General features: G+C 36.6%; 1 protein-coding gene across 3 annotated transcripts in view; it reads right to left on the bottom strand.

Annotated features, from left to right (window-relative positions):
- The window catches only part of sprt (PDZ domain-containing protein sprite), a 366,819-nt gene extending 353,929 nt beyond the window's left edge, over window positions 1-12,890 (bottom strand). For 2 of the 3 annotated variants that reach the window (XM_075364677.1, XM_075364676.1), the window contains exon 1: window positions 12,588-12,890. The gene's annotated coding sequence lies outside the window, so the exon portion shown is untranslated. The remainder of the gene's footprint in view (window positions 1-12,587) is intronic. The other variant, XM_075364675.1, reaches the window with a different exon arrangement.
- Window positions 12,891-13,868: the final 978 nt, after the last annotated feature.

Below are 13,868 nucleotides of genomic sequence, written 5' to 3' on the forward strand. Positions count from 1 at the left end.
CATAGAGCTAGTGACATGCAAGTCATTTAAGGATGTCGTTTATGGGTTGGTTTCATTTAGTGTAAACATCTAATCTTTCAGTACAAAACTAAAACATTTTAGTTGAACTATACAAATTTAGGGTGCCAAATGTCAATAAAAATTCATTTTTTGCATTCTGATCTTGACTTTTTCCCACCAAATTTGGGCGCTGAGACTGATTAGCAGGGAGAACGTTTTCACCAAGGTACATTGCAAATATACGTTACCAAGACAGATAGGACGAATCAATGATGAGCGACTATTGTTGGTTTCTACAAAGAGAGGACCACACTGCACGCAAAAGGAAGAAGTATTTATATTAGCTCACCACCTCCCGTTTTAGGTATCTTTTATCTGTTGACTATATTCTAGAGGGGTCTTTTTATTTAAAAAGCATAACAAAATATGAGTATTGAAATTAAATATCATAAATTAAAAAAATTATTATACATATAAACTTGGTCACTTTCAAAATGGAATATTATTTCTGAAGGGTGAATAACAACCAAATGAGGGGTGTTGGAGAAAAACTGACGTGATTTTCAGAATCAGCGCACAAAATAGATTAAAATTCATTTATTGGTGTTTCTGTTCCGAAAACCTTTTTTTTAATTTGTAGACCAGCATTGTTATTGCCATCCTATTATAGGGGGTGTAACTGCTTTCAGGTTCGGTAGTAATGCAGTCTCGATCTTCTCCAACACAAGCTTTTATTTTCATTGTACCCACCATATTTAGCGGAGGTGGATTTGATGACTGAACAATTCGGCCAGCCCATCAAGACTGGCTGCGATAGGGTCCTACGGTGGCCTCGGCCAATGGACGGCAGTGGTGCAGTGATCGGCTCTAGGCGGGAGGTAAGCCTGCTGAGACGCAGGTGAACTCCGGGTCCGAAGGTTTAGGGCGGATCGAGTAGATGCGGTCGGAGTGGACCAAAGTCTCCTCAAAAAAGGAGTCGAGAATGTCTTTGGAGATTCGGCAGCTTGTCGACACCTAATTGAGTCAATGTGCATTGTTGGTGTCGGGTCTGGCATTAAAATGTGAGGGAATCCAAGGTGCCAACCTTGCCTTGGACTCGGTTGTTTCACGACTGGCCGGCAAGGTTGACCAGGTTGTGAAGGGAGTTAGGGGCTTCAAGCCGGTGACGGGTGAACTCCACAAGTCTATAAAACGGGTGGAGGAGAAGGTTAAAAAGCCTGTCTCCTTCGTCGCAGTGTCCGCCGCACCTGTGCCTATGCGGATTAGTTCTCTAATCCGGCTGCCAGTTCAGGCGCCGGCAGTTAAAATTAAGCGGGCTACCGTTAAGGTGATTCCGCTAAACCCTGGTCCGGGGGCTTCGTCGTTAGCGACGGAGCTAATCCTGAAGCAGGTCCTCGACCCGTGTAGAGAAAAGGAGTCTCCCAGATCACTAAAACAAGGGACGACGGTGTCATCTTGACACCGTGGTCCGTGACACCGTAGGACATATCCTACATTGGATATGTCCGTCGAGGATTTCCTTTGCGAAACCAAGATGGTAAGGCAGCGGGAAGGAAGGAAGCCCCAAAGTCACTGGGTGTTGCAGACCTCGCCAAAAATCCTGCAGGTCTTGGTGGCCGGTGTTCGTTTGTTTTTCGGGTGAACCTCATGTAGGGTAGTCGACCATATAGAGATCGCCCGGTGTCAGGGCTTTGGTCACACCTCTCTCCGCTGCAGAGCGCAGTCGGTGATGTGTGGTCACAGTGCTCCTCCAGGGCACAGGGCAGCCAATTGCCCTGCCAAGTCTGCGCCTGTCAAATGCACCGCCTTTACCTTGATGAAAGGCAGCGTTGCTGGACACTGGGTCGGGGGTAGGCAGTGCAGGGCGTATGATATTGGTCGGGCGAGAGCTGTAAAAAAAACACAGCTTATGGCGACGCCTGAACTGGGGGAAGCCTTATTTGGGGGGGGGGGAGAGGACAGACTCCACCATATTGTATGCTTGCGCCTGGGGCAGTTGATTCTGCATCATGCCCGAACGGTGCAGTGAAGCCACGAGACTCCTTGAGGAATACAACCTTGAGGTACTCTTGATCTAGCAGCCGCAGCGGTCGGGGGTAACATCCACGGGGTGGATATCATTCATTCTCGTGGGGGATGTCCGCTCTCCGCGGTCGTAGTTGCTCAGATTCATTGGGTGCCCCAAAGGTCGGATGAGCAATTCACGGTCGTGCGAGTCATGAAGGGTACGATCGATATCGCACTAGCGTCGGGATACTTCCAGCTAGGATGGAGTATTGATGAATTGCTGGCGAAGTTGGTCAGGATTTTGGACGGTCTCCCGGGCACCAGAGTGCTGGTTGCTCTGGACGCTAATGCAAAGTTTCCCGCCTGGGGTTCACCACTCACTGACCCCAGAGGCGCTGGTCTTGAACAGTTCGCGGAAGCTAGAAACCTCTACTTGATTAATGATGCAGAACAACCGCCAACTTTCTCTTGCGAACTGGGGGAAAGTTACATCGACGTCACTTTGATAACGGGCGACTTGCTGCGAAGTACAAGTAGTTGGACTGTCTGGTCCGAGGCCAGTGTGAGCGATCATAGGCTTATAACCCATGAGATCGTTTACGGAGGCGGTCTAAGAGCTCCAGATTCGGGACGCTATAACCTACGGGGTATGGATCAGCACACGCTGTGGCACGAGTGCGCGGCTGCCTTACAGGGGTTGGAATGGCGCATTGAAGCACACAGAGGAGGTGGAATTGATGGCTGAACAATTCGGCCGGGCCATCCATACTGGCTGTGATAGGGTCCTACGGCGGCCTCGGCCAATGGACGCACCCTTAGGTAGTGCCCAGTCCGCTGATCAGGGAGTGCCTGGAGCCCTCATGACCGCTGTTTCCGGGAGCCGTCTGTTAAACGCAGGCGGAGACCCAGAAAAAAGTGGTGGTCCTCTGACCTTAGCGTGCTGCGCGCAAGAGTTAGATCCGCTAGGAGAAGATACCAGCGTCGCCCCCTAACGGAGATTATCGTAATTGACGTGCGCGCTGAGCTTCTGCGGATCTACCGGCGCGCCCGTAATGAGTATGTTCATGCCATCAAGGAAGCCAGGCTCAAGTTATGGCAAGACTCCATGCGCGAGTTGCAATGCAGCCCCTGGCAGATCCCAAAATCATGTTCGATGCGGGTTTGGTGGTCGTAACCACACTTTAACATCTGTAGCTGAGGCCACGCCCTTCCCTGGCGTACGGGCTGTGGATCCCGTAGATACAGACCGAGTGGTTTCTCGAATGGCACTGAAAAAGGCACCGGAGATTGACCAACTTGACCCGGATATATTCTACCATTTGCTGCCTGTCATAAGACAGACGCTTGGCAGGCTGTTCACGGGGTGCCTTAGCTGGGGCTGCTTCCCGACTTGCTTGAAAGTGACTTTGGTGAGGATGCTCTTAAAACCACGAAAGGATCCTAGTGAGGTGGGCAGTTATCGGCCCATCAGCCTCTTTCCAGTAATCGGCAAGTTGCTTGAAAGGCTGGTTGTGGAACAGCTCTGGGAAAGCATTGAGGTGAACAGTTTCTAAATCGAGGCCAGTATGGCTTCACGGAAGGGGTTGGCACCGAGATTGCATCGTAAATGCTCTTGCCGAGGTGGAAAGCGCCGACTGTAAATATGTTTTGGCAATTTTTACAGACACAGAGGCAGCATTTCCCTGCTTGTATTGGAGTTCTGTCCTCTATGAGTTGGAACGCCGTAATGTTCCCGTAGCCCTGCAGGCCGTAGTACGTGATTATTTGCTTAATCGTACGGCTCTGTTAAAAGATGCGCAACTAGCTGTGGAAAAATCCATCACCAGGGGAAGCCCGCAAGGTTCCGTTCTCGTACCCCTGCTGTGGAACCTGGTATTTGACGGGTTTCTGGGGCTGACATTCCCAGAAGGGGTCACGGTCCAGGCTTTCGTCGATGACTGTCTCCTTTTAGTTCGTGGTAATTCACGACCACAGCGGGAAGATCGAGCGTAAGCGGCCTTGTCTACCGCGGAGGGTTGGATGGACATTCAAAATTTAAGAATTTCTGTGCCCAAGACGAAGTTTATGCTTCTCAAAGTGCAGAAAAATTATCGTACGATCGAAACCCCCACATTAAGAAAAAAGGCTGTGTAATCAGCCGAGTGAGAATTCATATGTATCTAGGTGTTTTGTTTGATGAGAAGTTGCTCTTTAGCGAACACATTAGCCAAGTAGCGGTAGACGCCGTCGCAGTGATGCACAAACTTAGGAAAATTGCTCGGAAGGACTATGCGATTTCGGGCTGGGCCAGAACCGGAACTGAACGGTGATCACAATGCACCGGATCTAAATTTCGTTCAGTTGCCCATCTCCCGCCTGCGGAAGAGGCTGTCGAGCCTCGAGATGGAAGCATGGCAGCTGGAATGGAACACCACGACTAAGGGAAGATCCCTGTACACGTTTATACGGGATCTGGCGGGATGGTATGCCTCGAGTTTTTAAGGGCAACGGGTGCCCAGGTACTCACCATGTTAATTTGAACCAATATCTGTTTCGGTTCCGCCTGGCAGCTGATGAGCTGTGCGTCTATGGGGAGGTCCAGTCAAATAACACCTGATGTTTGACTGCCCTGCTCTTCGGGGGGCAAAGACCGGGCCACTCTGGAACTTAAAGGTCAAGGGGAAAATTGGCCACTCACAAGTGGCGAGTCAATGTGGCGAGAGCCGCATTGTCGGACCGTGTGGGAGTTTCTTGATGCGGTTGCTATGTTCAACCGACATTAGTAGTTTACTTAAGGGAAACACTCATAATGCACTGCTGTGGGAAGCTAACCTTGAGATATATGGCTGACCACCAGACAATTAGAGCTCCAAGCGCTTTAATATGGTGGATTGGTACTTGCTGGCATTCAGCGACCTAGGTGTGGCAGCGAATTGTCTTGACAAAGTAAAGCGGCATTTTAATATTTTTCATAGCTTGTTTAAAAATTTGATTTTAGTATCTCTTAATTAATTCATCAAGGTGAAACACAAAAAAAAAAATTTAGAAAATGATTCCATTTCAAAACAATCTTTTTCTGTACGACACCACTACTTGGGAGTACTGAAGCCGCTTTTGAAATAATATGTGAAAGATATTAATGGTTTTGGTATTTTTGTTAGGATTGACGTTGTACGAAGCTTTTTACATCAAAATCTCTGGTTTGTAATGGACCTTTAAAATGATATGTCATAACCCTACCTATTCCCTGTAAGATTTTTTAGTAGCAATAATCTTGCTCCATGGAATATGGTGGTTTTATATCGAAAAATAAATCGTTTGGAGGTAGAAGCATTTGCTAAATTTCATTTTCTTTGTTTAACTGTTGAAAAACTATTTAAGAGTTCCCATACTACATCAAAACTTGTGTAGTATAAAACTTGTATCTCTCTCTCTCTCTCTCTTTAGGTAGACTACTTCTAAGCAATATAAATAGGTACTTAGCAATCAATATAAACACTTTTTTGGGTCTGCACTAAATCACATATCTTAATCGGCTATATAGTCGTATGAAATTTATAACCTACATTACAGACTAAAGCAGCGTAGTTCGTTTAGCAATCCATTATGCATGTGTGTAGATGTGAATGTGATATCTTACCAAGTTTAGAGAGTCTAAAAGGCGACCTCCAGTAAAGCCCATCAAGCTACGAACGGAGGGAGTGATTTGACGACCGGGATCATCACAAGGCAGGTATCTTCCTCTACGGGGATCATGATGTAGGTCTAATATAGTGGTAATCGTTTAAACGCAAAACAAATCATCAAAAGAATGAATAATAATAAAAATTTATTTTCTTTTTTGAAAATTGAAAAATATTTTACTGAATTCGTGACAACATTATATCCATTACCGGTTAACTGAATCCTACTGTCACAATCAAATGACTTTTTTCCCGTTATTTCATAAAAAATATTTATTTGCTTTTTCAAGAAAACTATATATAACGACAAAAGTGTTTCAGAAGAACAAAAAAATAAATATTTATAATTTATCGATTAAATTTAGTCGTTTAAATTTCTATTAAAAATGTTATTATTATTTTTTTTTATTGAAAATACATAATTCCAGATGGATTTCAAAAACCTTATCTAATCAAAGAGGAGGCGTTTTTGAAATGCTTCAAAATAAGTTTAAATCAAGACCAAGTCCAAATCAAATCGACCTGCAAATTATTCATTTATTATAACATAAATATATTCCTGGGACTATGTACATAACTTATTATTAACCATTAATCAAAGCTAAAATATGTTGACAGTATAATAAGTATAGTTGTTACCACCTTCTCTAACTTAAGCATCCACTTGGCAGCGCATACTAATACTTGCAGGATTGATTAACTATGAAACTAGACTTACTACATTTAACAGTGACGGTAACGTATAAATAAACAAGAAATGTATACAATAAATTTTCTGAAAACATGAAAATAGAAAAAAAAAAACATGAAAAACAAAATAAACATGACCTTTACCAGAAAAAACAACTAGTGCGTATGTGTATGGGTGTGCGCGCGCTTCCTTGTGTGACCGCGCTGTGAATTTTATTTCTTTTTTTTTTTGTAAGTTAATATTAGGTTATCTAAAAAGTATTGAGCCTTTGGAATCAAAAAATTTAGAATACATTTACATAGAATAGATAGAGAATAGAGAATACATAGAAATTCGATCGAGTAAATTTTTCTGTCAGATCATGTGGTACCCAAACTTTGAGCTTCTTTTTGTAGTCAGCTTTCTCCAAATGGTTTAAAGTGTATAAGGTATAAAGTATAAAATGTGCTGCAGTTTTGCGGAAAGTTCACTCATCTTTACGGCGTAATACCTTACGTCTGAGTTTAAGAATTTCAATCTTTGCAGACTACTTTTTAGACTACCTATTATATTTGTAAGAGTACAATAATGTAAAATATAGATATAATTAATAAAGTATATATTTTTTGGATACTTATATTAAAAAAGGTTAATTTGTTAGCTTATCAACCAAGCAAAACATATTTTTTAAAAACTGAAATTGTATGAAAAATTAAACAAAAAATAAAACTTAAACAGAACTTACACAACGTTTGTCCGATTACCAATTCTTATTTATTGTCTGGAACGGACCCCTAGTCAAAGTTTCTTACAAAAAAAAAAGCATTAAATTGTTTTTCCTCATATATTTTGCTTCGAGTGTTGTCCTGCATTGCTTTTTTCGAAGAGTTCGTGCTGAGCATGTAAATCAAAAATTTATTTTTCGTTACGAGAAGTCAATTCAATAGTAAATATTACAAGTGAAAAATTAACAGTGAATGCTAAGATTTCAACGGTAAATAGGTGTGTCTAGTTTTACTTATCTATCAGAAAGTTTCGTTAAAACATGTAATTTTATTCATAAGTTCGAAAATCCAAATAATAGGCACAAACTGAAATACATAAATAAATTAATCTTTAAAATTGATAGGTACATAATAATAAAATAAAAAATTATCTCAAAACGGCTAAATATGCTACTAAAGGGATGAAAAAAAAGGAACTACTCAGAATTTCCCTGGAGCGATCTAGGAAAACCATGGTAAAACTTCATCCAAAAGTAGATGTGATTGCAGTCCATATTTTTTTTTTTTTTTTTTAACCCGCATAACCCAATCCGCTTTATCCTTGATAAATGTTTATTTCGAATACGCTGTTAGGGTTTTTAAATGCTAATGACTTAATTTTGCAGTATAACGTACAATTGTGGAAAATATCTCTCGTTAAAGCCCATCAGGGCTATAAACAGGGGGGAAGTGACGACCGGAATCGTCACAAGGTGGGTGTCTTCCCCTACGGGGGTTGGGATGCGGAAAAGATCAGAATGACCGGTAAAATATTTGGATCCGATTTGAAATCTTGATAAAACGTTTTTGCCTTAAAATTAATAAGAGTATAAAAACATAACTGAGAAAAAAAACAAAATTGTTAATAAAAAATAATGGTTCAAAGTCAAGATCGCTTTTCCAAAAGACGATTTTATTAATGAATTTGTTATATTTAGAGTTATAAAAAAAAACTAAATTTTTAATAATAAGCTTTTAACCTCATTTAACCTCTTGCTCGACAGTATATACTCATATAAAATTTTTAATAATACCTGCAATTTGAAAAACAGAAAACGAATAAAATTTTTTTAAAAATTCAACAATTTTAAAATTCTTAAATCTGGTCCCATGGAACTTCTTTTCTTAAAAAAGTTTCCATGTTGTTTATATTAATACTAGATACACTTTAATTTTCAATATTAAAATTAAAATTTATAAACATTTTAAATATTAAAGTTTTTAAATTAAAGATGTTAAAGTATTTTCAATATTGAAAATGAATGGTTAAAGAAAATTTATACTTTAAGTATGGTTCCCGTTCAGCCCAATATTTTTTACGGCTTAAAACTGTACATACAGGAATAATTTGCCAGCTATTTACTTCCATCGTCCCAATTCGGTGTGAACGTTATTAAAAAGGCTAAAAAAGATCGGTGATGCCTCCTTTCTGAGGAACCGAAAATTAGGCCAAATATTTTTGCCAAATTTTAACGTTTTTCGTCAACGAATTTTCGAGATATGAAGCAAAAACTGTTTAAAAGTAACCCCTCGACTGCTAAATCCTTTAGAATTTTAAATAACTTACTGTTATTTCATCGCACTAAAGATCAATTTTCTACAAGCAGTATGACTACTAATACTAAGTATTAAGTTTTTGTTTTTAAACTAAGGGATGATCTTAAAGTGTCGAGATCTGCCAAACCCCGATACCAATAATTTTAGATAGGTATACTTTCCCTTTGTAGAGCTATGCCCGTGTAGCAACAATACACCAGTATCCAGGAAAGTAAAAATAACAAAATAAATAATAGCTCAGAAGGGGTGAATGAAAATTACTTCAGTATATTTTATGTACAGGTCGAACGAACATGCGAGTTTTAAAAATGTATATACGTGTTTTTGATTAAATAAATATCAAAAAACACCTACGCTACGAAAAACTGTCAGTCGACTACGTACAGAAATCGCGGTAAAATAAATTCTCGGCGTCTCTAAAACAGTTAATCCAGTCTTTAAAATACATGAAATACCAAACTTAAATTCAAGCTATCCTCTAAATTTCACTACTTAGGGTAAGATAATCGACAATATCCTTTACAGAATGTGATTTAAATAAAAGAGTTAAAATTATAATATAAAAAATGAAAAAATTATAAAGTACAAGTTCTTTGTTCAAACTTTACTGCTCATATCAGTAACTGAGTTATTTAGATAAATATACGCCTAAAATAACCCTGAAATTTCAATAAAAATATTGATAAATGAATTACTCATGTCGGAACAGCATTTCTTGAGTTATAAGCGAAGATATAGAATCATGCGTTTGATTTATTCGTAACAATATATACTACTTTTTTTATGAATTAGTTGTATTGTTTTTCTTAAACGTCCTTTACAAAAATATAGAATTTTTTCTCTAATTATATTAAATAATTTCATAATGTTATCCGTAAATTTGCATCGACAGGGTACTGGTAACATGTCTTAATTTTTTTTAACAGAAAATCCAATAAAATAAGATAATACACCTCGTAATATATATAATTAAATTTATTAAAAAAAAAATTATATAGCATAATCTACATTGGTATACTATCACCACAAATCATATATAGGTACTGAAGTATTTATTGCAACTACAAACAAGTATGAAGGATTCTCATATACTGAACGTAATATAATAATTCGATTAAAATTGGCTACTTCAAATAATAGAACGTTCCGCAATTATCTTTATAAAAAACACACGTTCACTTTATAATTCTGTGCAAACTATCTTTATATACAGTATTACTGAACGCTTAAATTCATAGCATTTTTTATTTTTAAACGATGGCCGATTGGAATTAGATTTCCGATTATTTTTGTTTATACAATTTAAATAAGAAACTCACACTCTCTCTCTGACAGTAAGGAAACTAGAGAGTATTTATAAAGTGTCACGATAATTAAATAACTTTTCAAATTTATCAAGTGCTCTTACATCAATTGATATATTTTTTCGTATGAGACCACCCAGTCTCATACGACCCAGCAAGAACCCAGGAGACCATTACGGGAGGCAACAAATAGATTTTAGATAGAAAGAGTAGGTTTGTGATAAATCATTTTAAAGGGTATGAAAAAACAAAAATTTTGAAGTAAAATTCTTCAAACTACGATTACCCAAACCAATATTGCGACAACCAATTAATGATTTTCACAGTTTGTTTGTTTGTTGCAGTTCCTCTTAAAGAACTCTATCACAGTGAATACTTTTAAAAAAAGAAAAGAAATTAAAGGGTCGGATAACTTTCCTAGCTTCGTTCTCGACAGTTTTATTTGAAATACACCGTAGGGTTTTTATATATTGTCACTTAATTATGCAACATTAGAATAAAATTTCAAAAAAGATAAAAATGTTTTGTATAAAATTTTTGGTTCGAATCGACTCCCTTGATCAAATGATGTTTTTATGATCAGAATTGTACTGTATGTAGAATATAACTGATAAAAAATTTGGGTCCCATTTAAGACCCTTCATCAACAGTTACCTCATATAATATTTTTAATAACAACCAAAACTTGAAAAACAGATAAATTATCAGAAATTGTAAAAAAAAACAGTCAAAACATTTGTAAAATTCTTAAGTCGGGCCCCATGGGGTTCAAAATCTTTAAATGTTTCTATTTCGTCTACATTAATATTAAATACAGCTGGATTTTCGATCGTGAAAAAAAATTATATTTTAAAAAATAATTATGATAGTTTAAGAAAATTTTACATCTCGATTCAACGAGGCTAAAAGAAATTTATAATTTTCTAAGGAAATAAAGTATATATATATATATATATATATATATATATATATATATCAATTGTTTAGAAATAATGTTGAATAACATTATTAAAATTAACATTATTATATTAAAATGTAAACTAATGACAACACACGTTTACCTATCAATATCAAAGATTACACTTAACGTTGCCCGCGCTCAATGATTACTAAATACAATCAGAATAGGAAAGTCGATAAAACCACCTTCCAATCTGATCGACTTAAAATTTTGAAGTTTTACATAACTTAACTCTATCATACAAAGATCAAATTTTTCTCGACCATTATACAAAAAGTAAAAGATTGAAAATGGTGAAAATTACCCTTCTTAGCTTTATTAATCTTTTTCAGAATTTAATGCAATCAATACTCCATGTACAGAAATCATTTGGAGTCATTTTCAAAGAAATTATGTTAAAATAATTCGGATATATTAGTCAAAATACAGTCCGACACGTCTAAGTACGTACATCTTCCGAAAACGTTTGACTTTTATGTTTTTGGGCTAAGGAGTTACTGAAAATCGACATTTGTAAAAGCCGCGATAGCCAAAATTTTAACCGATCGCTATATTTTCCTTTATAGCTATACTAGTGCATCAGAAGTAGAACTACACCCGATAAAGTAACAAAATTTAAAAAATGTCTACCTAAAAACGATTTCTATTTTTGATACGAGACAATCACACTTCCATGCCCCCAGATGGAGGGAAATAACTAAAAAAAAGTTTAAACGGAAAGAGTAGGGTTGTGACATATCAATTTAAAGGGCAGTGAAAGAAATTCGTAAAAAAAACATCTGAATATCATTACCCTAACCAAAATGGCAACCGCTTTGTATTTTTTCCACCTAGTTTCAAAAGTGACATTCGTTTTAAAATTAATAAACCCAAAATAATTGGTCTCACAGAGAATGGATCGTTATGAGGTAAAAAAAGTTGTTAAATGCAATTTTTTTGTGCGTTTCACTGTCGAGCAGTTAATTACTCTCATTCTGGTAAGGATTGTAATTTGGTTTTTAAAATGATTTATGCGCAATCCAATCCTTTCCGATTAACCGTTTTTGAATTGACACCCTGTGAGGACTTGGAGTGTGGTGGTCTCATACCGAAAAGATCGTTTTGAAATAGAAGAGCTAATCTATTAAAAACAGGTTTCTTTCAAATAGAAAATCTTTCAAACTTCCTATAAATTTATTTAAAAAAAACTCGTATCAAAATTAATCAATATAAAAATTAACATTTAATTATAAGTAAAGATATAGTACACATTTTTTTGTTAGACGCCGGTTAAATAAATCTATTAAACTCTAAGCACCCGTACTTTATTCTTTATTCAGCAAGGAGTAAAATTAAAATTAGGTTTTGATAATATACGTTACTTTTAAATATAATCCATCGTTAATATATTTATATTTAAATAACCGTCACAGGTTTTTTTTTTTTTGTTTTTTTTTTAATTAAGACCTTAAATAATGTAATTTATAATATGGGGAATTTCAATTGTTTTAATTATTATTAATCGGTTAAATTAAACTAGATCGTTATAAAATTGAACATAAAAGATAGTATATATAATAATTTTCATTAAACTAGTTTAATTCGCTATAAAAATAATACTGTAATAAGATACTCTAAAAATATAATCCTGATTTAACGATAGTGCATTTATTATAAACTAACCACAAAATGCGGCCTCAGGTAATCCACAAGAATAGTTTAGTGGAACCGATGTTATACGACTACGTAGAGATGTAGGGATATATATCCAAGAAACGAAAAAGTAATAAAAACAACACACAACTAAAGATCACACTCGCGTATGTACGCGCATTCACAAACCGATACCAGTTTTCATCGCTACAACGAAACACTTTTAATACATCCAGCGCGGCAGTCAACGGACGACTGAGTATATATTCCTCTACTACAACGCGAGCGCAACTAAACCGAACTAGCTCCTCGTACTAGGTTCCAACAACGGGCGACGACGAACACACAACACGAACAACAGACTGCTATAGCGATGTGCAAACCACACAGATATAAAGTCAAGCGCACCTCTTCCCCGACAACTACAACAACAACCGAAGCGAACGCTATATCATTGAATCACTGACATCGGGCGGTCAAAGATGGTACAGTATTATATACCCTGTCCCATCCATTTCAGATGCTCTTCTCTCGACTAACTCGCAACCGACCTTACAAGAAAAAAACTATACGTATATATCTGAAGAAAAAAACGAGGGTCATTTCTTTAAGGCATATCTAATTATATATCATTAACTATTACTTCATAACGGAATTTTTAGCCACCCCGTGATTAATCTTTAACTAAAAATAATTCGTATAATATAAACATAAAATAACATAACAGTGTTGACAGTTAGTAATCATTAGAAGTATTATCGTTTCTAATTATATAAATATACTACAATTAATTTTTGGGTATTTTATTTTTCTTTAGTGAAAAGTTAATAATTCGCTTTAATCCCGCGCTGTCAGTTATTTTTTTTTAGTAATGTCCATTGAAAAAGGAGCGAAAAATCACAAAATATTTACAGTAACATTTTCCCTTCGTCTTGATAACGGTTACCATCATCGTCGATTAAAACGGGTTCACTGTCAAATGATAATATCTTGTGTTTGCCAATATTAAAAATGAGATAAATATGTCTCTCAACTGATTATTCCAAATTTATTAACGAGAGATGAATCTGTCTGTCATTGTAGACTTTTGTTTAGGCTTTGAGAGGTAATTCTGTTTCTCATTGTTGTTAGCATTCTACCCACACCATTTGAAAGAACAAAATCTGTAGTTTCTGGTAGCTTTTTTGTAGCTTGTCTTTTACAAAAGTTATAACCCGTATATATTTTTTATATTTTCTAGCTAAAAAATGTTTTAAAACTTGTAATAATACAATAATCATATTATATAAGTAACATAATTTTAGCTTGCAA

This window comes from Lycorma delicatula, chromosome 4 (genome assembly GCF_047948215.1).
Source record: "Lycorma delicatula isolate Av1 chromosome 4, ASM4794821v1, whole genome shotgun sequence".
Taxonomy (NCBI): Eukaryota; Metazoa; Arthropoda; class Insecta; order Hemiptera; family Fulgoridae; genus Lycorma; species Lycorma delicatula.